The 24764-nt window shown below is 32.9% G+C and overlaps 1 non-coding gene across 1 annotated transcript; it reads left to right on the top strand.

Moving 5' to 3' along the window:
• The first annotated feature begins 16477 nt into the window (after positions 1 to 16477).
• TRNAW-CCA (transfer RNA tryptophan (anticodon CCA)) lies at positions 16478 to 16549 on the top strand. Its single transcript has one exon. It is a non-coding gene; the product is annotated as a tRNA-Trp (tRNA).
• Positions 16550 to 24764: the final 8215 nt, after the last annotated feature.

Here is a 24764-nt window from a genome sequence, read left to right as displayed (position 1 = left end):
ATGGATTTACTAAAATCTACCTTATAATTAGCATTTTACTAAAACACCACTTATAATTTACAATGGATTTAATCAATCTTCTATTAGATAACAGTGGAAAATGACAGTGTTGACCCTAATATTCATTTAAATAAATTTAATCAAAAGAAAATAAAAGAAAAAATACAATTTTTGCCCTTAATAAGACACAAGCAACTACTCTATTGGCTATATTTGGTCAATTTTGTTTTCTGTACAAAAAAGTATTAAGGGTATTTTTGGAATAAAAAATTATGGGCCTAATGGCAAAACAAACACTCTTTAATTAAATGTTGATTAAGTAAATAAGTTATAAAATATATGGGATATTTTAGTAAAATAAAAACTATAAAGTAGGTTTAAGTAAATATGTAAAACTATAAATTGTTCTAGTAAATGACCCTAATAGAAACACATAAAGGTATACAATTGTTTTATATTTTCAACTTTTAAAATAATTAATAATAATTCATATTTTATATACTACTTTTAATTTTTTTTATAATATAAAAATAACAATAATTAATTTCAATTAGGTTTATTCATCAAATTGATGAAATCAACCAACCCAATCAATTCGATCCGAGTTGGTCAATTTTCTAGTATTTTAGGTCGACTTTGGTTCAAAAATTTTCCAATTCGACCAAGTTGGATCAGTTTCACTTTGGCCACTTGTAAATGGACCAAAATCGAATGACCTAACCATATATATATATATGTTATTTTAAATATAAATTTTAATATGAAAAGTGAAATATTTTCCATATTTCTTAATCTAAAGTGGTTTATATCATAAATATAATTTTTCAATTTACTTTTATTAATTGTACTATAACTTTTAAAACTAAATTTATTTTTTAAGTTTAAATCTTTTGAACCGACTAACCAAACCAAAAAATTGACCCAAACCAATACAACTTGAATGGGTTGATTTTCACATAAGGTCAGTCAATTTCAGCTAACAAACTCCCCAACCTGACCAGGTCAATTTGGTTGGCCAAATAACCTATGACTTAACCAAACCAACTCAATGAACACTTATAATTTCAGTTAAATCAATAGTCTCATATCTGATAAAAAACAATATTCTCATCTCTAATAAATATTTTAGTTATATATTTAAATATTTAAATAATCTATAAAATAATTAATCTTTTGTTATTTGAATTTTATTTATTTAAAACTATTACATTTAAATTGATAATGCAGAAAAAAAAACATAATTTAAATTATTAGTACATAATTTCATGATATATTTTGTAAAAATATAAAATTATTTTTTATATTATTAACAAAATGTTATTATATAATTTTGTTAGAATATTTAAATAATTCTTAAATTTTTTAATCCAAACTTTTCTTCAGATAGATATAGATAAAAAGTAGGGGAGAGGATAAATAGGAATTAGAGATAATTTAGAAGATAAGTTGGAATTGGAGATAATTTTGGAGAAAGTGGGGGATAGTGGGAAAGGTAGTTTAGGATAAATTTTAGGAGAAGAGAGTAATTAGGTTATTTGGAAGTACATCTCATTGGTTATTTCAAAAATGACATGGAATAAAAAAAAATAAAAAATTTAAAAAAATGAGAAAATTTATTGACCGCTTTGTTTTAACATATACTAGCGGGACCCGTGCGATATACGGGATTTATTAACATAAAGCTAAATAATAGAAAGGGTCATATAATAAATTACCCCAAATAGTTTCAAGGATTTACTAAAATCTATCGTATAGTTAGCATTTCACTAAAACACCACTTATAATTTGCAATGGATTTAATCAATCTTCCATTAGATGATAGTGTTGACCTTAATGTTCATTTAAATAAATTTAATCAAAATAAAATAAAAATAAAAATACCACCTTTGCCCTTAATAAGACACGGGCAACCACTCTATTGGCTATATTTGGTCAATTTTGTTTTTTATACAAAAAAGCATTAAGGGTATTTTTGGAATAAAAATCATGGGCCTAATGGCAAAACAAACACTTCTTAATGAAAAGTTAATTAAGTAAATATGTTGCAAAATATATGGGATGTTTTAGTAAAATGAAAACTATAAGGTAGGTTTAAGTAAATATGTAAAACTATAAGGTGTGTAAGAATGGCAACGGTGTGACGGTCTGTCACAGGTTTATCCTTGCCTACACTTGGCAAGCTTACGTTAGGGACATGACCATCATTTTTGTCTATAAGATTTTTGGGAGAACTGATGTCATCTTCAGGCAGACCACCAAAAGCTTAACGTACTCTTTGAGGAAGGGTGGTCCACCTCCTTGGGTGCCTAACCTTGGCACTCCTAGACCTTCATCCCCTTGCAGGGCGGCCCTGGTTAACGGCTAGCATGGCTACCAGGGTTCCACATGGGTGTAGACTTGCTCATGGGGACAATGTTGGATCAGCACTGCGCTGCCAATACTCAAGGGAGGCTTGGCATGCAGGCCTGGCTCAAGCATGTCTTTCACCACACCAGCCCCTTGCCCAAGCTGAGTGAGCTACCCCATTGCCCTTAGCACACGGGTGTGTTCTGGCCCAAGCAGTTGCCTATCATCATGGCACACAGGTGCTTGTCATCATTGGCATACAAGAAACCCTTCATATCGGTGCCAAGTCACCTCATCGGTGCATGGTCGCCTTGCATTATGGTTGTCCCCCTTCAGCACATAAGCGGTGCCTCCCATGGACCGGTCTGAGCCAGGAGAGTGCCCCGACCATTGGACTTGAGGTCATAATCCAGTGCTACTGACTTTGGTGGAGCCATCCTATCGGGCAACTCCTAGCCTCTAAGCGCAGAAAGGCTTGTCCTGGCCTACCTTGGCCTGGACGCCGCACGGGTTTCTTCCGCTGTAGAACTACCCCCGTGCAAGAGGCCATTCATTGTTCGTGTCCCCATTCCAATGACACTAAAACATCTTCCCTTGCGGGGGCAAACGCATTGGTTGTTGTCCTCATGCGGGGGCAGACGTGTGAGCCTTGATAGGAATGTGGGTACACTATCTGAGCAGATTGCTTATCCGGCCTAGCAAGGGACCAATCATTGTTCGCGTTCCCATTCCAATGATCCTAAAACAGCATCCCTTGCGGGTGCAGATGCATTGGTTGTTGTCCTCATGCGGGGGCAGACGCGTGAGCCTTGTTATGAATGTGGTTACACTGGCCGTTGGAGCATGGTGGCCCTACACCAACAAAGTTTCAAGTGGACATGCTCAGTTTGTAAGCATAACACTTGCAATAGCAGAAGCTCATCACAAGGCGAGTGCATGTTCGGCAACTCATGGGTAAAAGTTGACACACTCACATTTGAAGCGGTCAGGTCTCCTTGAGGTAGCAGCAGTGGGGCCCCCTCAGAGTGAAGATGTAGCCCGAGTCGGCAAGGTGAAGCGTAGTTTCGAGGGCCAAGAAAGCATAAGCCATGGCTAGGTTTGAGTAACCCGAATCGGCGAGGTGAAATCTACAGGCCAGCATGGTGAAAGGGTACCCAGGTCATCGCTAACATGAGGAGTAGACCTATCAGCGTGTTCGGTAGCATCACTAAAAAGCTACCAAGAAGACGGCTGAGCCTTGAGGTAAGATGATACATGGGGCGGACCACCACGAAGCACCACACACACTTCTTCGAGGGCCCTTCTTTCACAGTTCAACGGCATAGCCATTGCGCGGTTTGAGTAACCTCAACACTGGAGGGGTGAAGTCCAGGCAAGCCGGCATGGTGAAATAGTTCCGTCCCCATAAATGGACACCAACATAGGCAAGACCCGGGTTGAACAGGTGAGGCATGGAACTGGTGGAGAAGTGAATGGCGCGGGACACAGACGCGCATTCACGTGAAGACCATTGTCGATGTCGACAATGGATTGAATGGGGGAGCCTGTGATGGTCTGACACTGGCTTAGCCTTGCCTACGCTTGGCAAGCTTACGTTAAGGACATGACCATCATTTTTGACTGTAAAATTTTTGGGAGAACTGATATCATCTTCAGGCAGACCACCAAAAGCTTAACGTACTCTTTGAGGAGGGGTGGTCGACCTCCTTGGGTGCCTAACCTTAAAACTCCTAGACCTTCATCCCCTTGCGGGGCGGCCCTGGTTAACGGCTAGCATGGCCACCAGGGTTCCTCATGTGCGCACACTTGCTCATGGGGACAATGTTGGACCGGCACTACGCTACCGATACTCAAGGGAGGCTTGGCATGCGGGCCTGGCTCAAGCATGTCCCTTCACCACGCCAGCCCCTTGCCCAAGCCAAGTGAGCTACCTCGTTGCCCTTAGCACACGGGTGTCCCATCATGTCCCATCATGGCACCCGTGCGCTACCTCGTTGCCCAAGCCAAGTGAGCTACCTCGTTTGGCTAAGATAGGTTGCCCAAGCATGTCCCATCATGGCACGCAGGTGCCTGTCATCATCAGCATACAGGAGACCCTTCATATCGGTGCCAAGTCACTTCATCGGTGCATGGTCGCCTTGCATTATGGTTGTCCCCCTTTAGCACGTAAGCGGCGCCTCCCATGGACCGGTCTGAGCCAGGAGAGTGCCCCCGCCATTGGACTTGAGGTCATTATCCAGTGTTGCTGACTTTGGTGGAACCATCGCATCAGGCAACTCCTACCCTCTAAGCGTAGAAAGGCTTGTCCTGGCCTACCTTGGCCTGGACGCCGCAAGGGTTTCTTCCGCTGTAGAACTACCCCCGTGACAAAATTAACTATTTCACTTATATCAATTAATAATTATAAAAAATAACTATGAACAAAATTAAATTTATTAGTAATAATTTTACAATAATAGTGTATATTCAATATATATTTATAATTAATAAGTGAAATTAGTTATTTACAATATTATTTAGTTATTGAAATAATACTGTTATTTAAATTATTAAAATATTAATTATTTATTGAATTTAATAATCCATAAAAGTATAATTGTACTATTATTACATAATTCGTTATTAATTTTGTAAAATATTAAATTATTATTAATTTTGTTGTAAATTTGAAAGATTTAATAATTTTTTTTTTCATTTAATGTTGATTTATAAAAAATAATAATTGTTAATTGAATATGAATAAATATTTTTTAATAAATTTAGTTTTATTAATAATTTGTAGTAATTTTAATAATTTTTATTCTTTTTATTGTTTTAAAATGAAATTTTGATTACTTATAAAATAAATAAAAATAATTATAAAAGCTAACATTTTTATTAATTCCACTAATAATTAATAATTATATAGGAATGACAATGGGGTGGATTCAGGGCAGGACACCCCATCCCCGCCCTGTCCCCAGTGTCACGCGAGTTCAGGGCAAGGTAACCACACCTTAATGTCGAGCGAGTTCAGGGGCCAGGCAGCCCACTCCTCATCAGGGATGGAGAATCCTCGAATTTTCCTACCTCGTCCCCAGTATTGGGTGGGGTTCAAGTAGAGGTGTAAATTGGGTGGTGCTGGGTTGGCATGACACAATTCGCATGTGGCCAACACAAAGTGCAAGCAAGTCGTGTCATGCTAGCCCACGAGGCATCCCGGGCCGTGCCTCCCTCCTTTAGGATAATTTGGGGGTCGGTTCAGCATAGCCCACAACTTGAGTCAACACAGGCTCATGCCATGCCGTGGGTCGGGCTGGTCCATGGGCTGGGCCTTCGGCCAGGCCATGCCACACGCCAAGCCAATCTCAAGGCAAGGCACACACTCCCTATCCAAGGTTTTTAAAATTGGACTGGATAGGGAACCATTCTGGGGTCAAATTGTCTATTTGTCAAACGGATGACCTGCTCTGACAAAAAAAATAAAAAATTAGAAAAACAAAAAATGGCCAAAGACTGTTGTCTGGGTTGACGATTCAACCGCCCAGGTCAACGATTCGCTAACTAAATAAACGGATTTTGGACAAAAGGAGGTTTTAAGGAGAAACGATGTTTGGTTCCCAAATTCTTGGTCTAACCATCTGGTTTGATCCAGTCTAGAACACATTGTCCCGTCAACCCAATATTCAATTTGATGATAGAAATTATCAAAAGGATATATTAAGTATGAACCACATGGTAACTTTCTAAGAGTACACTAAATTGTCTTTAATATTCAAAAATGTATATTTATGAAAATTTTGGAAAATTTATTATACTTGTGTAATGTTGAAATTTTATTTAGATTTATTTTAAATTTTTATTAAATAATTTATTTTATTTTTAAATGGTTTACTTACAAGATTATACTAATTTATCTTATAATTTCTAATATAAACTAACCAATAATTTCCTTTTTCCAATATCATACTAATTTATCTTAATAATTTGTGTAATTATTTGTTCAAATTATAGTTTTTCATTTCCCATAGTCATTTATCTTTAATAATTTTCAATGATTTTCCAAAATCTATCAAATGTAATAATTTTTCCTAAATTTTCCAAAATATTCTAATAATTTTCAATAATTATTTCATGCATTTTAAATAAACTTTCAAATACTATATATCTTTTATTTTCAAAATTGTTATTTTATGAAAATGTAGTTTTATAAAAAATTTTGAAAAAATTATTACATATGTGTAACTATGGGGATTTATTGAATTTTTTTAAATTGTTATTAAATATATACTTTTATTTGGTAGTTTACTAACAAAATTACACTAATTTATCTTTTACTTTTCAAATTAAATTAATTAATAGTTTAACTTTCTAACATTATAATATTTTGTTCCCCCATTTGTATTTGGTTGTTAATTATAATAATAACAATAACTAAAATTTTATACTTTTTGATAATTGTTAAATATAATTCTCAATTTTATAGAAATAGGTTAAAGATTTTTCAATTTCTATAAATTGTTGTTAATGAGTTTTAATAACAATAGTTATTAATTTTTGGTAATTTACTAACCGTATTTATTAACTTTTGGTAATAACACTATTTAATACTCATTGAATATGGGTGGGATTAAATATTAACCGTATTTAACTATTTATTAATTAATATGAATATTTTAAATGATGGAGAGTGGATATAGATTGGGAGAGTGCATTTTAGGAATTCATTAGGGAGTGGGGCAACGTAATACTTTCCTATCAGTTTAAATGAGATATCTTAGGAGAGAGATTATATGAATAATTTTAGGTAGTTGGTTGAAAGGCTTATTGGGAGTGGCGGGAAGGGGAGAGGTGAGAAAGTCAAAGAGAATGCAGGTGGGGATAATGGAGCAAGGAGAGGCAAGGTGACAAGGACCCATGCTTTGTTAAACGAAATTTAAACACTATAAATACATAAGAGTATATAATTGTTTTATATTTGAACTTTTTAATAAACAATCCAATCAAACTCAACTCGAGTTAGTCGGTTTTCTAGTATTTCAGATCAGCTTTGGTTTAATAAATAAATATATGTATATATATATATTAATATTTTATATTTTAAATTTAATTTTTTAATACGGGGAAGTAGGAAAATTCCCATACTTGTTAGTTTAAAAAATTTTATATCATAGATTTAATTTTTGTAATTTATATTTTAATAATATCATTGTAATTTATGAAATTTAAAATTAAATTTTTAACTTTAAATCTTTTGAACAAACAAACTAAACTGAAAATAGACCCAAATCGATACAATTCGAGTTGGTGGATTTTCGCTAATGATCAACTAATTTTGAGTGACAAACTGCAGACTTGACCAAATCGATTTCGTTGGCAAAACAGCCTGCAACAAAACTGAACCAATCATTGAACACTCCAAATTTCAACTAAATTTTTAATCTAATCTCTAATAAATAAAAATAGTTTAATCTCCAATAACTATTGAAAATTTATAGTGAACGTAAGTATTAATCTAAAAATTATAAAAAATGAAATTACTAAAAATAAATTTATAACAAAAAAACAATAAATACAATAAATTAAATTTCAAAAGTTAAATAATAAATTTTTAATCTCCAATAATTATTGATAATATACTATTAAATAGCAAAATAAAGATACATTTAATTATTGAAAGCATATTTATTAAAAACAATAAATAATTACTGAAAATAAAATAAATATTAATTATAGTAAATCTAAATATATCATGAATATAAACTATTATTGTAAAATTATGACTAATAAATATATTTTTTTTGATAGTTATATTATATAATTATTAATTGATATAAGTGAAATTAGTTATTTGCAATATTATTTACTTATTTAAATAATATTGTTATTTAATTTTTTAAAATATTAATTATTTATTGAATTTAATAATCCATAAATTTATAATTGTACTATTATTACATAATTTGTTATTATTTTTTTTAAATATTAAATTATTATTAATATGAATGTTATGAATTCTATTATAATTATTTTTCTACTTTTAAGAAATTTTTTAAATTTATTACATAATTGCGTTATTTTAACTATTTAAAATTTTGTCAAATTAAATATTTTGTTATTTAAATATTTAAATAATATTTAAAATATTTAAAAATTTTCATTGTTTGAATTTCATTTATTTTAATGCTATTACGTAATATTAAATATTTTTTTAAATTATTTAGCTATTTTTAATGTTTTTATTTAATATTTTTAGTTATTGAAATATTTAAATAATGTTTTATTTTTAATGTTAAATTCTTATTATTTGAATAACATTTAAATTGAATAATTCATAAAATTATAAGTTTTATTGTTACTACATAATTTCAGGATGAAATTTGTAAAAATATTGAATTATTAATAATATGAATATTATTAAATCTATTAATTTTTTGTGTTTTGAATAAATATTTTAAATTTAGTATATAAATCCATTATAACATTTAAATAGTTCTGAATTTTTTTTAATTGAAACTTTGTTTAGATAGATATAGATAAAAGGCGGGGGAAATGATAAATAAGAATTAGAGATAGTTTAGGAGAGAATCTATCTACTAAATTAGAGATAATTGAAGAGATAAATAAGAGTTAGAGATAATTTAAGAGATAAATAGGAATTAGAGACAATTTAGGAGGAAGTGGGGGGAAAGTGGTACCACTTGTCTAAACATTAGAAAAGCTTTATGGTTGTTAGAAATAGTTAGGTATATGTGATTTCCTTATTAGTTTAATGGGTAATTATGTGGAGTTAAAATTTAAAAAATTAAAAAAAAAATAGGAAGGGGATTTTCCTACAATGAGAGCTATGCTGACATGGCAAGACCAATTTTAATATATATATATTGATAGATAGATAGATAGATAGATAGATAGATAGATAGATAGATAGATAGATAGACAGATAGATAGATAGATTCATTGGTCTTGGATCCTATTTTTTATTACGGGGGCAACTAGGTCAGGCGGATTTGTTAAAATTTGAATGGGCTTTGCCCAAAAGGTCAGGCCAGATGATGTGTAAATTCATTAAGGGGGCATTCTTTTTTTGGATTTTGAGGGGGGGGGGAGGAATTTAGTCAATTAGATTTTGGTTCTCATTGACCATGAACCCATGTTCTTTTTTTTAGATTTATGTGGGGACCAGGGAATGTTTATTTTCATGGGTATCACTTGGGTAAATAACTTTCCCACTTAAGGTAAAAGTTGCCAATACTTGAATGGAACAAAAATGCCCCTTTTAATAATGGAATTTTATGGATAAAATGGTCATTGCCTTATTTACGTGATAAATAAAAGAGCATGGGTAAATGCACTTATCCGGATAAGTGTTTCCCAAGAAAAACTTACCCAGGTAATTGCATTTACCCTGATAAGTAACTTACCAAAAGGAGAACAAGGCCTAAATTGTTTAAATCGGGTACCTGAATAACTTGCACTAAGGTTATATTCAATATAAAAATGAATTATTTTTTAATTTTGTTGGTGATTGTATTGACTTGAAAAAGCAAACTTAAGTAATTGAAAAATGAACGGGTGTTGATTGGTAAATGTTTATTATTGGAATATTGGAAGGAAACTCATTTTTCCCACGACAAAATATTTATAGTTATATATATATATATATATATATATATATATATATATATATATATATATATATATATATATATATATATATTATCATCATCATCATCATCATCATCATCATCATCATTATCATCATTATCATCATCATTGTTATTATATATCCTCTAGTAGAATTCAAACACATGACAGCTCTAGCAACACCCACGCCTCCACCTATGGGCTCTAATCTTGGTCAACCAGGGCCACCATTGACCAACATAGCTAGCCGTGGTCCCACTTCGGTTTGAGGTGTCTTGCCAGATTTTCAAGTGTCCTGGTCAGCCTACAAGCGTCCTACTTTATCTCCAAGTGTCTAGCACCTCTCCGATGCATATCTCTTGGTACGAGTAGGAACAACAACGGGGTAGGGTGGGGACGGGGAGCCTCTCCCCATCTCCATCCCTGCAAAAATCCCCATCTCCGTCCCTACGGGGATCCCCACTCCCCGTGATTTTTTATAATATCAATCATTTTGTTTTTGTTTTTTATAAAAATAAAAATAAAATAATTAAAAATTACAATCGTATTAGAAAGTTCAAATATATTCAATCATATCATTTTTAAAAATATTAATATATAAATGCATGTATAGATATATACATATATAAATGTATGTGTGCATATATACATATTTTAGTAGGGATCCCATAGAGTAGGGATTGGGGTCCCTACGGGGCAGGGAGTGCTCTCCCCATTCCTGCCAATAAGGACGAAAATTTCCCCATCCCATCTTTGCAAGGAGAAAATCATCCCCATCCCCACCCCATTCAGGGCGAATCCCTACGGGGATCGGGGAAATGGGGAAAATTTCCATCCCTAGGTACAAGCACCCCACCCCAAACCTATATAAAGGCCAGCTCTGCATTCATTAGATACTTTTAGCCTCATTAATTATCGGCTTTCACACCTTTGACAACTCGGCCTTCATTGACTTGATTATCAAAGTGACAAGCTTGAAATATCACCCGAGCCCTTTGACTTTGCTCTCCCTTGCAAGTACTCTGCCAACCTCCGAGCTACCCTGAATCAATCAGCAACTCTTGATCTTCATCAAATATATTATATAAATTTATAATATTTATATTATATTATAAATATAAAAAACTAAAAAATCAACAAACCAAACCGATCAAAAACCAAATTGATTGATTCGATTCAAAATATTGAAAAAGCTTAAGGACCGGTTCAACCATTAACTTTTTAGGAATTATTTATTTTCCATGGCTCTTTTACATGTTTTTGAATAATCATGGATCTTTTACATGCAACAAAGCTTCAAGATAAATTAGCATATTTTGTTAAAGTTTCTTTTCCTTCATGCAACCAGATATAAAGCTTTTTAGTTGATTTACATCCATTGATTTTATATTTTAACATGAATGATTTGGCCATGAAGAATCTATATATATATATATATATATATATATATATATATATATATATATATATATATATATATATATATATACATATAATGGTGATTCGTGGATGCCCAGAGTGTCTAATAAATGGAATTCCCAGTGCAAACCATAAAGTGTGCGTCCGAAATCTATGAAGTCATATTGCACGCATTACCCTATCCATGCAGCTTAAGTTTCACATAGTAACCTCTCTCTCTCTCTCCCTCTCTCTCTCTCTCTCTCTCTCTCTCTCTCTCTCCATCTTTGTTTTGGCAAAGTTTTTGTCTTTCCCCCATCTTTTTGTTCTTCTCCTTCTTTTTTCTACTTTTTTAGGGTTTTTACATGGTATTAAAAAATGACCCAAAAATAGAACCATTCTAGCCACCACTTTCTAGGTTGACAGTTCGACCATCTGGTTCGAATAGACAACCCATTTTGACAACCAAATTTTAAAAAAGTAAAAAAAAATGACCAAAAATAGTTGAACGAGTTGATAATTCGACTGCCCAGGTCAATGGGTTGTTGACTGATTCAACATTTTTTTTTGGCTAAGGACTAGGATCAAGGTAAAACGGAACCGGTTGCTTGGACGGTTCCCAGGATGAATGGTCCGACCATCTGGGTCAACAACAGTTCAAAAACCATGGTTTTTAATGCTTTTGGATTTTCACTATTCAAAGGTTTCTTCTGTTGTGGGCTTTATTCGAGCATGTGTGATTTGACGAAGATATGTTCATTTTTTTTCATTTTCTGCTTTTGTTTTTTTTTTGTTTGGTCTTCTTCTTCAAGATCTTCCAAAACGATCTAGGGTTTAGCACCATTTTATTTCTTCCCTTTTGTTTTTTTCATTGGGTTTTCTTGTGCAATGTTTTTTTTTTTCTTACAAGGCGATTTTCTATCTCAAAGCGGAACTTTGGACTCGATTTTCTGATTTTTTTTCCTTGGTTTTTCCAGATTGGTGGATTTATCACAATTTTTTTCTGTGTTTAAGGCCACTTTGGATTTATCTTTCAAGGTTTTGGAATCCCTCATAATGTCCACCCTTCCCATGACTATGACTACAAAGTTATTTCGTCTAATTATTGATATCTAGAAAAAATGACCTAGAAACGGAACCATTCTGGCCACTGGTTTCCAAGTCGACGGTTTGACCATCCGGTTTGAATAGATAGCTTATTCTGACAACAAAAATTAAAAATAAAAATGGCCAAAACCGTTGAATGGGTCGATGGTTCGACCGCCCGGGTCAATGGATCGTTGACCGATTCAATGATTTTTAGCTAGGGATTAGGTTTGAGGTAAAACGGAACCGATTTCCTAGACGGCTCCTGGGTCGAACAGTCCTACTGTCTGGGTCAACTAAGAGTTCTCAATGTGAAACAAAGGACAACTATGAAGCATAACTCAGAATTACCACTATATGACCATGTTCTTTTATATGAGATGTTTTGCTGAAGCAATATTTAAAAATCGAGAACATGATGATCTCTTTTAAGTCTTTATATGAGTTTCAAGACTTGAGTACCTATAATTGCAAGTTTCTTATTAAGAAATCATTGTTTTTTTTTTTTTAATGTAGCAAATAGCAATGTTACAATTCCAATAGTATTAAGTCCTTGTTCGCTTTTCGGTAAGTTACTTACCTGGGTAAGTGCATCCACGCATGTTCTTTTATTTCTCATGTAAATAAGACAATGACCATTTTAGCCATAAAAATCTATTATTAAAAGGGGCATTTTTGTCCCATTCAGGTATTGGCAACTTTCCCCCTAGGTGGGAAAGTTATTTACCCACCTAGGAGATGGGTATCACTTACCTGGGTTAGTGGTACCCATGAAAATAAACTTTCCCTGATCCCTACATAATCTGAAAAAAGAACATGGGATTCTTGATCAATGAAAATTTAAAATCCCATTGACCAACTTCCCCCTCTCAAAATCCGAACAAAGAATACCCCCTATAGGTATTGTGCAACGGTTTTGTTTGTGCAAGGGCATTTTACAAAACAAATTTTTATTTAGGTAAATTATAGATTGCCAACCCTGTACTTAGGGGCAGTAACACTTGGTCCCTTGAACTTTGTTTTGTGCACATATAAGGCTATAACCCACTAAAAGGGTTGACAATTAAAAGGTGAAATTATTAAGTATATGTTTGGCATGATGTTGCAAATACAACATTATTTTCTCATAAAACAGTGCTGCTGATGTGTGGGTTAGAAGCACCATTTTCTGAGAAAACTGTGTTTTTTTTAGGGCATTTCCTGGAGCAACAACAACACCTTTTGTTTGGTACTAGTGTTCCATATCTGTTTTCATCACTAGTACCCATTATAGGAAGTCCACATCACTGTCACATCATGTCTTCATTGGCATCAATGAGCTCTAATCTGAGAAAACGTCAAATCCAACATTGCTCCAAACCATACCTTCTTGATTTTCAAGACATGGCTTAGAGTATCATTTTTTATGAAAAAATGGTTCCAATCATATTGACGTCTCCTAGAGCATCGTTTTTTCTAACATAGCGATGATGTATCATTGTTTTCTGGAACAACGACATCGATACCAAATAGACGCTAAATTGTCCATTCAAAGTAGTTTTTTTCCTGGAGCACCGTTTTTTCCAACCTTCTCAGCGTGCATACTCAAGTTCTCTGCCCTCCAAGATGTATCCATTAGCTTGACCACACCGACCATGCTAAGATTCAATTACAGCCAACAACAAAGCCATTTAACTATGTTTGGGCTTTAGATTTGACGAACCACTTAGGTTCAAATCGGTCAGACCAATTTGAACTATCTAATTAAATTATATTTGAGCTAATCACATCAAGAGTGGTTGAACCCTTTAGATTTGGACCAGTCCGACTGAACTAGGTCCCAACTGGTCGGACCAGACCCATCGAGATCACACTTGATCGGGCCGGTTCAGCTTTGTCGGGCCAAACCCCGGATGAACCGGTTATCTTCGGTCAGACCAGACCACGACGGATTCGGGTCGGCCCAAAGTCAGAGGCTCCAAAGGATCTAGGTTATCCAGCATTGTTGACCCGAAACCAAATTCGGGTCAAATTGTATGGATCCAAATTGAGCAAAACAAGTGGGGTGGTTTAGGGTCTGGACTTCACCCTATCCAACCCGCTTCGGATTTGGGTCGACCCGTATCAACTTGTGTCGGACCGGGCTGTGTGAATAATGGTTGGACTGGATAACCCAAACTGGTCAAAGCAAGCAATACCGAGCTGTCCCGTTTGAGGTCTATTTCAAATTCGAGTTGACCCGGATCGGTATATGTTGGATCGGGTCAGACTGCGTTGAACTGAATTGGACTTGGGTGAAATTGATTTGGATTTATGCTGGGTGAAGTGTGTTGATTCAAGACAAAACTAAATTTATTCAACAATTAATAGAAAATTAATGCATTAATTATAAATTATTTAATTCTAATGAAAAAAATAAAAAAATGCTAAGGAATTAATACTTATGCTTGTAATAGTTAACCCAACGGTTATTCACTACCCAAGCCAACCCAACCCATTTAAACGGGTGGATTGGGTGATGGGTTGATCACACAACCCGCCAAATAAATGAGCGGGTTAGGCGAATTAGATTTTGGGTGGGTTGAGCGGGTTCAGCGGATTGGGTGAAAAATTGCCACCCTAATTAGAGTTAGTCAATTTCCTAAACGTTAGATGTAGTTAATAAATTTGTCCATCCAACCGTTATCCCAACTATATACACAATTGAATACTTATAAATATTTACTTCTAAAACAAACATTCTTTTTTAGTTTAATACTTAGAACCATTAGATCTGCATCTAAATGTTAATTTATGTGTAATAATGAGCCAATAATTAAAAAAAAATTAATTTGACCATTGGATGAGATATCAATATGGTAGAATGGTGTCCCATTAATATAAGCGTTTTCATTTAAATGTTTCAAGGAGCAATATCAATATCAAACAGAATACTACTAAAAACACTTGCTCAATGCCTAGTCAGCAGTCAGCACAAGTACTAACTAACAAGTTTCATGTTAAAACGTTTATATTGGGGTTTTGACATTTGAGCCTGAAATGGCAATTGTACCAAGCAAAACCTAATTTAAAAGGACAAAATAGTCTCATAAAATAACATACAGGGTAATTTGAGGTTTAAAAAATATTTAAAGTAATGTTTACGGGCTGGGGTTTGGGACCAATTTTACACTGTTTCAGATTCAGGTTTTAGGTGAGATTCATTCAAATTTTGACAAAAGCGAATCTCTAACCCCGCTCATGAACAGTTCTACATGACATTAATTAATAAAATACCGATAGTAAAAGCAAAGTATGGAATTCACAAGTTCAAAGGGTCTTTATTACAAAACAATGTACAGTCTTGCATGATATACTTGTTATTGATAATTAACGGTGATATAGAAAAAGATCATGCACTGAACACGGAGTAAATGTAGATGACAATCTTTATGCTCAATGTGAATCAATCCCATTGTCATAACTGTAGATGTGGCAGCCGAAAGGGTCCCAACTTGACAGCCTGATCAGAGGATAGATCAATCTTGCAGTTGAAATCTAGCCACCTGTCCGTGTGTGCTACATCAATGGTTGGATCATGGATGGGCACCCAATTTGGTAATCTAGATTATTAGGTGGATTAATTCACTTTGTTTTTTTTTTTAATTGGGGAATTTTCAGATTCTCCCATCTCACAAAATTTTATTTATTTATATACTAACAAATTAATTAGGAATTTGATGCAATACTAAAGGTTGTATATTATATCATACTAGCAGACCCTTGAGAGAGAGTCATTACGGATGATCATTTTTACAGCCTGGTCCATATTCACATAGTCACATTAGGTAATGGTTGGAAGCAAGCGAGAACCTATATAATGATATAAAAGCTATGTAGAGAGATGATGGGGTCTGCACTCTCCACACTCCATAGTCTTGTGGTCGATTCTCCCATTTGAGTTATTTTGTGGGTTTTTCCTTATCAATCAAATAATAGAATTTACGTATGCGCTGCACAATTTTCTCTAATTTAATGTGATTGTACCACCTGAGAAACTAACGGATCCGTGGCGCAATGGTAGCGCGTCTGACTCCAGATCAGAAGGTTGCGTGTTCGATTCACGTCGGGTTCAATCTCCCCGAATGATCCAAAATTATTTTATATATATGACTATTTCTTGAGTTCCATCCTATATTCACCGAAAAAAGAAAAAAATCAGCACCACGATTAACCGCTGTAGCAGTGTTGCAATCTCATTCTCACCTTTCTTCCTATTAATTAAAAAATCTCTTGAGAAATTGTCTAAAACTTACTATTGACTTTTCAGCATTTTTCTTAAATTGATCATAACTTTTTAAAACATCCCGGGAACCCCATGTTAGTAAATTTTTTTTTTTTTTTCAAAAATCACCATCTGTTAGAGCACTGTTAGTGTATATTTGACAGAAATTGTCTCACGTCAGCATAAATGCAATTTTCATGACCAAACTACTCCTAAATAGAAAGTAAACCTTATTTAAAACATTTATATGACTAAAATGCCCTTCACTGCCCAACTGCCATATATATAAGATTTCTACCTGTTGAGAGACATTTTGCTCTCATTGTGCTGTTTGACAGTATTTCAAGAAAGCTGAAAAATGAGTTTTTGAATGAATAAAATCAGGGGTATTTCTAAAATATTGAAAAATGAGTCAAATATAATAAGGAGTAAAATGGTAATCTACTAAAACCCATTAGTCTATTTAACTTTAAAAACATAGGGTTTCTTGGGTGTTTTGAAAAGTTATAGTGAATTGAAGAGAAATACTAAAAAAGTCATGGTGAGTTTTGGACAATTTCCCTTTTTCTTTAACTATTGTCAAAATGTCAATGTGAAAACATGTTCGATAGCCCATAATTTAGCCATGAATCCACAAGACCATAATCCAGTTACCCATATTTCAATCATCTTTGTGAGGTTTCCAGCTGACCTATTTTCATCTTAAACGACATTTTTATCCATCTCTTCCATCCGTGTCAAGTTGGATCATAAACCTTAGCCCTACAATATATACAAAAGTTCATTTATACCACTCCCTTGGTATATTTTTGTTAAATGACTTAGCCATAGCCAGTCCCTTGGCATATCCAATACATTATGCACGTAATTAATTAATTAAATCACTAATAAATTAAACCTATATATAGTAAGCATCCATGTGCTTTGTATGTGATCATTTTTATGATGATGATAGTAAATAATATGTTTTTAAAATTTTTTTACAATTACGTTATATTTTTATGGTGATGAATATATGATATTCAAGATGTGTCCAAATGTTTACTACCAAATTTTTTTAATATTTAATACTTTGTGTGTTTACATTTTTTTAATCTTTATTATTTAATTATGGCATGAAGGGTTGTCACATTTGTCCAAAAGGTTGAATTGTTAACTTACCACCAAACAAGAAAACAATTCCATTTTTGGGTTGGTTTTAAATTTGTATTTTATTTCCATCACCAATAAAAACAAGTATTCTTTGTCATGCTTATTTTAATTTAATATGACTAATTAATATAAGGGCAAATTTCTTAAACTAGCCCTATTGTTTAGCTAATTGACAATTTGTACTCTTACTATTTAACTATTGTTTTAAACCACCTCTACTGTTTTTGATAATTGACTAGTTCTTCCCCTAGCGTCAGTGTCTGTTAATGTTCCATCAAAATCAGCACACATGTGTGACACCACATGACATATAAAACTTTTTTTAAAACTTAATGATACCCTTCATCCCTAGCCCCAAATAGAATCACCAACTCATAGGAAGCCCTTCTCTTTTCCCTCTTTCTCCCCTCCCTCTTTTCTATCATAGCAAGATGTCAAATATGAATCTAGGTTCGAATATGAACCCAAATGTTCATAACTAAGAAATACTTCCATTGATATTTCCAATTCGAGGGGCTTTGGATCTTGGGAATCCTTGCATCCTATACCAAGTTTAGCTTCTACCATGACCTACAATCCAAACAAGGAAATGACAGTAAAATGAAACAAAAGATTTGTACCAAGTGTGGCTTCTAGGGTTTACTTGCTCTAATCGTTTCGATTGATTTTAAGTTTCTATCAACTTCACAGATATGTTTATCTTCTTTGGAGGGATTTATTGGTGGAATTCCTCAAGTTGTTTAAACAGGGAGGGTAAAATAAGGGATATTGGATTTTGGACCTTTTGGTTCTAGTTAATAGTTATAAGAGATTCTTTCTTTTTCTTTTAGCTAGAATTTCCATCTGGCCAGTTTCGATTTTGTTTTGTTTCAAATATATTACAAACCATTGCTTCCATGACATGAAAATTTTAGGGTTTCAAACTAAGACTCATGGTGAAGTGGCATTCGGATGTGGAAGCTTCTAAAACTCCTCTACCTTGACCATCTTTTGAGTTTCAAATTTAAAGGTTTCAAATCATTGTCACCCCATCTGATTCTCTATTGTGAGTTGTGACCTTCCTCAGGATTTCAAATTGAGGCTCATGGTCAATGACGTTTGGACGTGGGAGCTTCTGAAACTCCTTTGCCATTACCTTCTTTTGAGTTTCAAATTTCAGGGTTTCAAATCGTTGTCGCCCCATCTGATTCTCTATCATGACCTTCTTTAAGGTTTCAAATTGAGATTCATAGGGTAGTGGCATTCAGATGGGGGAGTTTCTAAAAGTCCTCTACTGTGACCTTCTTTTAAGTTTCAAATTCCAAGGTTTCAAATAGCTGCCACCCCATCTGATTCTCTGTCATGACCTTCCTTTCTTTTGCAAGTGGGAGCTTTTGAAACTCCTCACAATCGCTGAGGAAAAGATTCATGGTGCAGTGGTGTTCAGACACTAATGGCCGTAAATTTGAATCACTACAAGCGTGAAGGCATATAGAAGGTATTGTTCTGATAGAGAACGCAATCGTGTTTCTATATCCTTGCCTCTGTTGTCTCTTATTCCACCATCCACTAGTAGCGCAAGTACACACTCCCTCTCTCCACATGTACTCTCTCTCTCTCTCTCATTTTTTCTTTCATTTTGAAAATTTGATTCAATCGTTAAGATTTGTTTTCAAAATATATTTTATATGAGATATAAAAGTATATATATTATGGTTTCCAAACGTTTGCAAAATGTTTTAATTCACGGGATCCATGTGAGCAGAGAGTGCAGCACTGTTCCTTGCAGCCGAGAGAGAGGTCATTTCTTGTCGGGCAGTGTTTGATCATTATGGGCTGAGAGGTTAAGTGTAAAACCATTAAGGGTAATACCTGATGGGCTAATCTTGCATCTGCCCACAGACCCTAGGTGTTACAAGGTGGTTTGGCCCAGGGACCAGTTAGTGTAAGTGTTGGGCCCATAGAGCCCATGTGATGAGTTTCAGGGGGTGCACCGTCCCTAATAGTGTATTCGGCCAGGCCTTGTAACAAAGGTTGTGCTGAACCATGTGGCTGATGTGTAGATCAATGTTTGGGTCCCACTCCATACAAGGAAGCCCAACTAGGCAACAGTTTGGAAGGCTAAGTGAGCATATAACCTTATTGGGCCTAAAGCCCATTTCGAACTGGGCTGATTTGATTAGTTAAATAAGGGGTGAATTTTGAGATTGGATTAGCAGATAGGATTAGGTCTTAACCCTATCCACTCAGAGAGTCCAGATCTAAATGTGATTCAGATTTGGAAACCTCCTAATGAGGTTAGAAGAAGGCTGATCTAATCTACAGATAAGATAAGGGTTTACCCTTATCACTTAAAGGGAATTATGATCCAAATATGATTTGGATTAGCAACTCCTAATGGGATTAGGAGCTGATCCCTTTAAGGTTATAAAAGGAGGAGGGGGCGGCAGCCTTTTGAAACACTTCACATCATGTCTTCATAGCTGAAATCACAGAAGAGAGAATTCAGCATTATTGAGCTAAATCTCTCTTGCCGCCTCCTTCCTGTCGCCGCCATATCTGCCAGTTCGATCTCATGTTCTCAGTGGGAGTGATCAAGATCAGATCTTGATATTAGTTCTTTGTGGAAGGACTGATTGGAAGTAGTGCTCACGTGCCATCCAGCTGATTCTTGTGAAGGATCTGGTTCTTTTGAAGAACGCTACTAATTCTGCTCCATCTTACACTGTGCCATTTTCAGTGGGAGCAGGTTTTGGTTTCTTACTTGGGAGTGAACACCTCCATTGGGAGATACTATTTCTCCGTATCAAGTATATCCATCTCCTACTATTTTTTGTTCAGATCTGGTTCGGTTCTTAGTTCAAGATTGATCCTTGAAAAATATGATTTTTCTAAAATAGGGAATACGATTCCCACTAGGATGGAGAAAAATTTTTGAAATTCACCCATTCCATTCCGCAAGATTTGGGCATCCGTACGATGGATATCCCATCCCTTCAGAATAATGGATAAAATGCCAATTGTTAAAAAACCTTAGAGGTACTCTAAGACAATATATAAATAATAAGGGTAGAGTTAGTCAATTAGCTAAACCATAAGGGTAGTTTAAGAAATTTGCCCTTAATAAAAAATATTAGGGATAAGCACAAATGTCTTTTACATAATTTATATATTTCTTTTTTCTTTTATGTTTTATAATTTTTATAATCTAATTATGACATCACGAGTTCACACATTTCACCTAAAATGTTGAATTGTTGATCTACCACCAAATAGGAAAACAATTTCACTTTTGAATTGTAAGGGGTGTTTGACTACTCTTATGGTTTAGTTAATTGACTAAGTATACCCCTACTGTTTGACTATTGTCTAACTCTACCTCTATTGTTCCAGAAAATTACCAATTGGCATTAAATATTGATAGAAGGGCTAAAATGTTCATTTTGTCCTTAAGTATAATTTATGCACGAGAATAGAGATGGAGCATGATCACCTTCACCTACAACATTTGTCTCTGCAATTTTCGGTCCATGGCACCACAATGAGAAGAAAAAGCCGATGGAGGAGAAGGTCGAGGAGGCCCCTATTTCAAGCTTCCCAAGATTCGTAGAGAGAGGGTAGAGATCTCCAAGCAGTTTTAGAACTTTTAAATCTTTCAAATCTACAAGAAAACTAGATCTGAGATCTAAGAGATACTCAGAACTAGGCATCAGCATCGCAACCTAGAGCGACAATGGAGGACTGTGGTCAAGATGCCTCAGGAATTCCAATCTCGATGCTTTTGGTTCTCATAGGGAGTACACACGGGAGAGAGAGAGAGAGAGAGAGAGAGAGAAGTCGGAGGTGAAGGTGGTTTTCGCCGCCGCTGGTTAAGGATCAAGCCAGCTTGATTTGCTGCTACTGAAAGGAAGAAGACAACGAAGAAGAAGAAGAAGAAGAAGAAGAAGAAGAAGAAGAAGAAGGGAGAGGGACCAAGGGTAAAATTGGGTTTAAAAAGTATAAATCATATAGTGTCACGTGTGTACAGGTTTTGGCAGAGTATTAACGAATGCTAATGGTAAGGGTAGAATTAGTCAATTGTCAGAAATAGTAAGGGTATATAGCATTAGACAATAGTCAAACAGTAGGGGTATACTTAATCAATTAGCTAAATAGCATGGGCAGTTTAAGAAATTTACCCTTTTTATATTAATTCCTTGTATCAGGAGGTTCTTGTTACTTTTCGTTTTTACGGGCCACTCTATAATTATTATTTTATTAATATTAGGGTAAAGTGGGTGCCGCCACTAAACCATTTGATTTCTCTCTATTACGTTTTATCTTCTTCTCTTTTCCTCTCTTCTATTCTTCACTAAACCATTTTATGACTGATCACAATTTCTAAATAATCAATTTATGACTTATAATAAAGCTAGGGTTTCATAATATTATAATAATTGTAATTAATGAACTACAAAGTAATTTATAAATAATTATAATTAATCATAAATTGGATAAATTTAAATTCCCCCTAATTATTTGAAATAAATTACATTTAATTATATTTTTAAATTCATTTAAATTCCTTATAAGGATAATTACATTAATTAAAATAAAATGGAAATAAATTATTTTTATTTGCAATTTAAAATCAATTTAAAAGTAATTGCTTTCATAAAATTTTAAGGGTATAAAATTGATTAATAAACGTAAAAAAATTTATAATTAACTAGATATAAATTAAAGTAGAATTAATGTTAATTGATAAAAACAAAAGTAGAATTAATATACGTTTCAATCATAACCAATCCCATGCATTGGACTACTTTTACTAATTTTTACACTAAATATTTTTCTTCTATAAATTTAAATTGATTAGTGCCAATTTTATTCTTCATTGGTATATAGACACACAACCATCAAATTTTAAATACTTATTATGTGCATCACATGGGTGTCTTGCTAGTATGATTAATATAAAACATTAGAGATGTTCCCATTTTCCATATTTTTACTTTTTATATTTATTTCTATTTAAAAAGTTTTTATTTTAACATCATGAAATGACCTATTTAACCCAGATGGTTGAATTACTTACTCACCACTATCATCATGGTAGAAGAATGTTTCCATTTTGAGTCAATTTAAAAAAAAAAACATGTATTCAATATTGTTAAAAGCATGAAATATAGATATAATGGATAGAATTTATTGGGAAAAAATAACTTAAATATAGGATTTAATGAGAAAATGAGAGTTAATACCCTAAATATAGGACTTAATGAGAGGGAATTCAAAGAAAAGAAATATAGTAATTCAAATTATATTTTGTGCCCTCATAATTAGAAACGGACCAAATTCAAAATTAGAGTTATTAATTCTAATAAAAATAGAACTCAATGAATAATAATGTGAGGCAATAACCTAATACCTTAAATATAAGACTTAACAAGGGAGGTTTGAATGGAGAGAAAATTGGTAGTTCACATTACATTTATATCTTTATAATTATAGATGAATCAAATTAAAAAATTAAGATATTTTAGTCAAACAAAAATTCCACAATCTCATTCGCACTTTTAATAATATTCTATATATACTAAACTATGCCACATAAAAAGGCCTCTCCATGCTCCATTACAAAAATGCTGCAATTTTAGAGGGAGTACATTATTCCCTTTCTAAGTATGTAGAGTTGCCACCTCAGCATGTCTTAGCAATTTGCACCTATTTTTTAGTAAAGATATAAAAGAACTTTGTAAAGCCAATCCTTACTCAAATTTGTTCCAATCCCCCACTAGGCACATGGCACCACTATGGCACCACTATCCCCCACTTTCTCTGAAATTATTTATTATTCCTATTTATCCTATCCCCCATTTTTCATTTATATTTATTTAAATAAAGTTTGAATTAAAAATTTAAGAATGATTTAAATGTTATCATGAAATTATGTTAAAATATTTATTAAAAACACAAAAAATAATTATAATATATTTAATAATATTCATATTATTAATAATTTTATATGTTTATAAAATTTATAACGAAATTATGTAATAACAATAATAATTATAATTATAATTATTCAATTTAATAACTAAGTAATATTAAAAAAGATTTAACTTTATTTAAATAATAAGTATTTAAAAGTTAGAAAATAATCTTAATTAAATATTTCAATAACTAAGTGTGTTAAATAACAAAATATTAGAATAGATAAATAATAAAATTTAAATAATTATTTAAATATTTTAATTAAATAACAGTTTATTTAAATGTAATTGAAATACTAAAATTTAAAATTAAAAACATATAAATTATTATTTAAATATTTAAATAACTAAATATTTAAAATAAAAATATTAATAATAGCTAAATAATTATATAACAAAATATTTAATATTGTGTAATAACTAAATAATATTGTAAATAAATAGTTTTTAAATATTTGAAATATTCAAAAAAATTTAACTGAATCGTGTTTTGAATATTATTTAAAAAATAGATTAAATAATGAAATGATGTAATAATAAAAATAGATTAAATAACTTAGAGGTATTGAAGCTTCCAATAACAAATTTATGTAATAACTTTCTAAAACTTATTTTGAATATATATTAAAAGATAGAATAATAATTGCAATTATTAATGTACAAATAATAAAAAAATTATTTCACTTATATCAATTAATAATTCTAGAAAATAACTTTCAGAAAAAACTAATATTTATTAATAATAATTTAAAATTTTTTATTAATTATTTATATATAATAAAATTAATATTTATTTTACTTTCAATAATTATGTCTAAATCTATTTTTGTTTTGTTGTTTAAGACAAAGTTTTCACTAGCTATTGGAGATTAAATTATTGTTATTTAACTTTTTAAATTTAATCTATCTACTTATTGGATTTGTTGTATTTTTGTTATAAATTTATTTTTAGTAATTAT

Source organism: Nelumbo lutea, chromosome 3, assembly GCF_056320005.1.
Source record: "Nelumbo lutea isolate HS-2025 chromosome 3, American lotus-T2T, whole genome shotgun sequence".
Classification (NCBI taxonomy): domain Eukaryota; kingdom Viridiplantae; phylum Streptophyta; class Magnoliopsida; order Proteales; family Nelumbonaceae; genus Nelumbo; species Nelumbo lutea.
The sequence above is the reverse complement of the archived record's forward strand: the minus strand, read 5'-3'. Positions and strand labels throughout refer to the sequence as shown.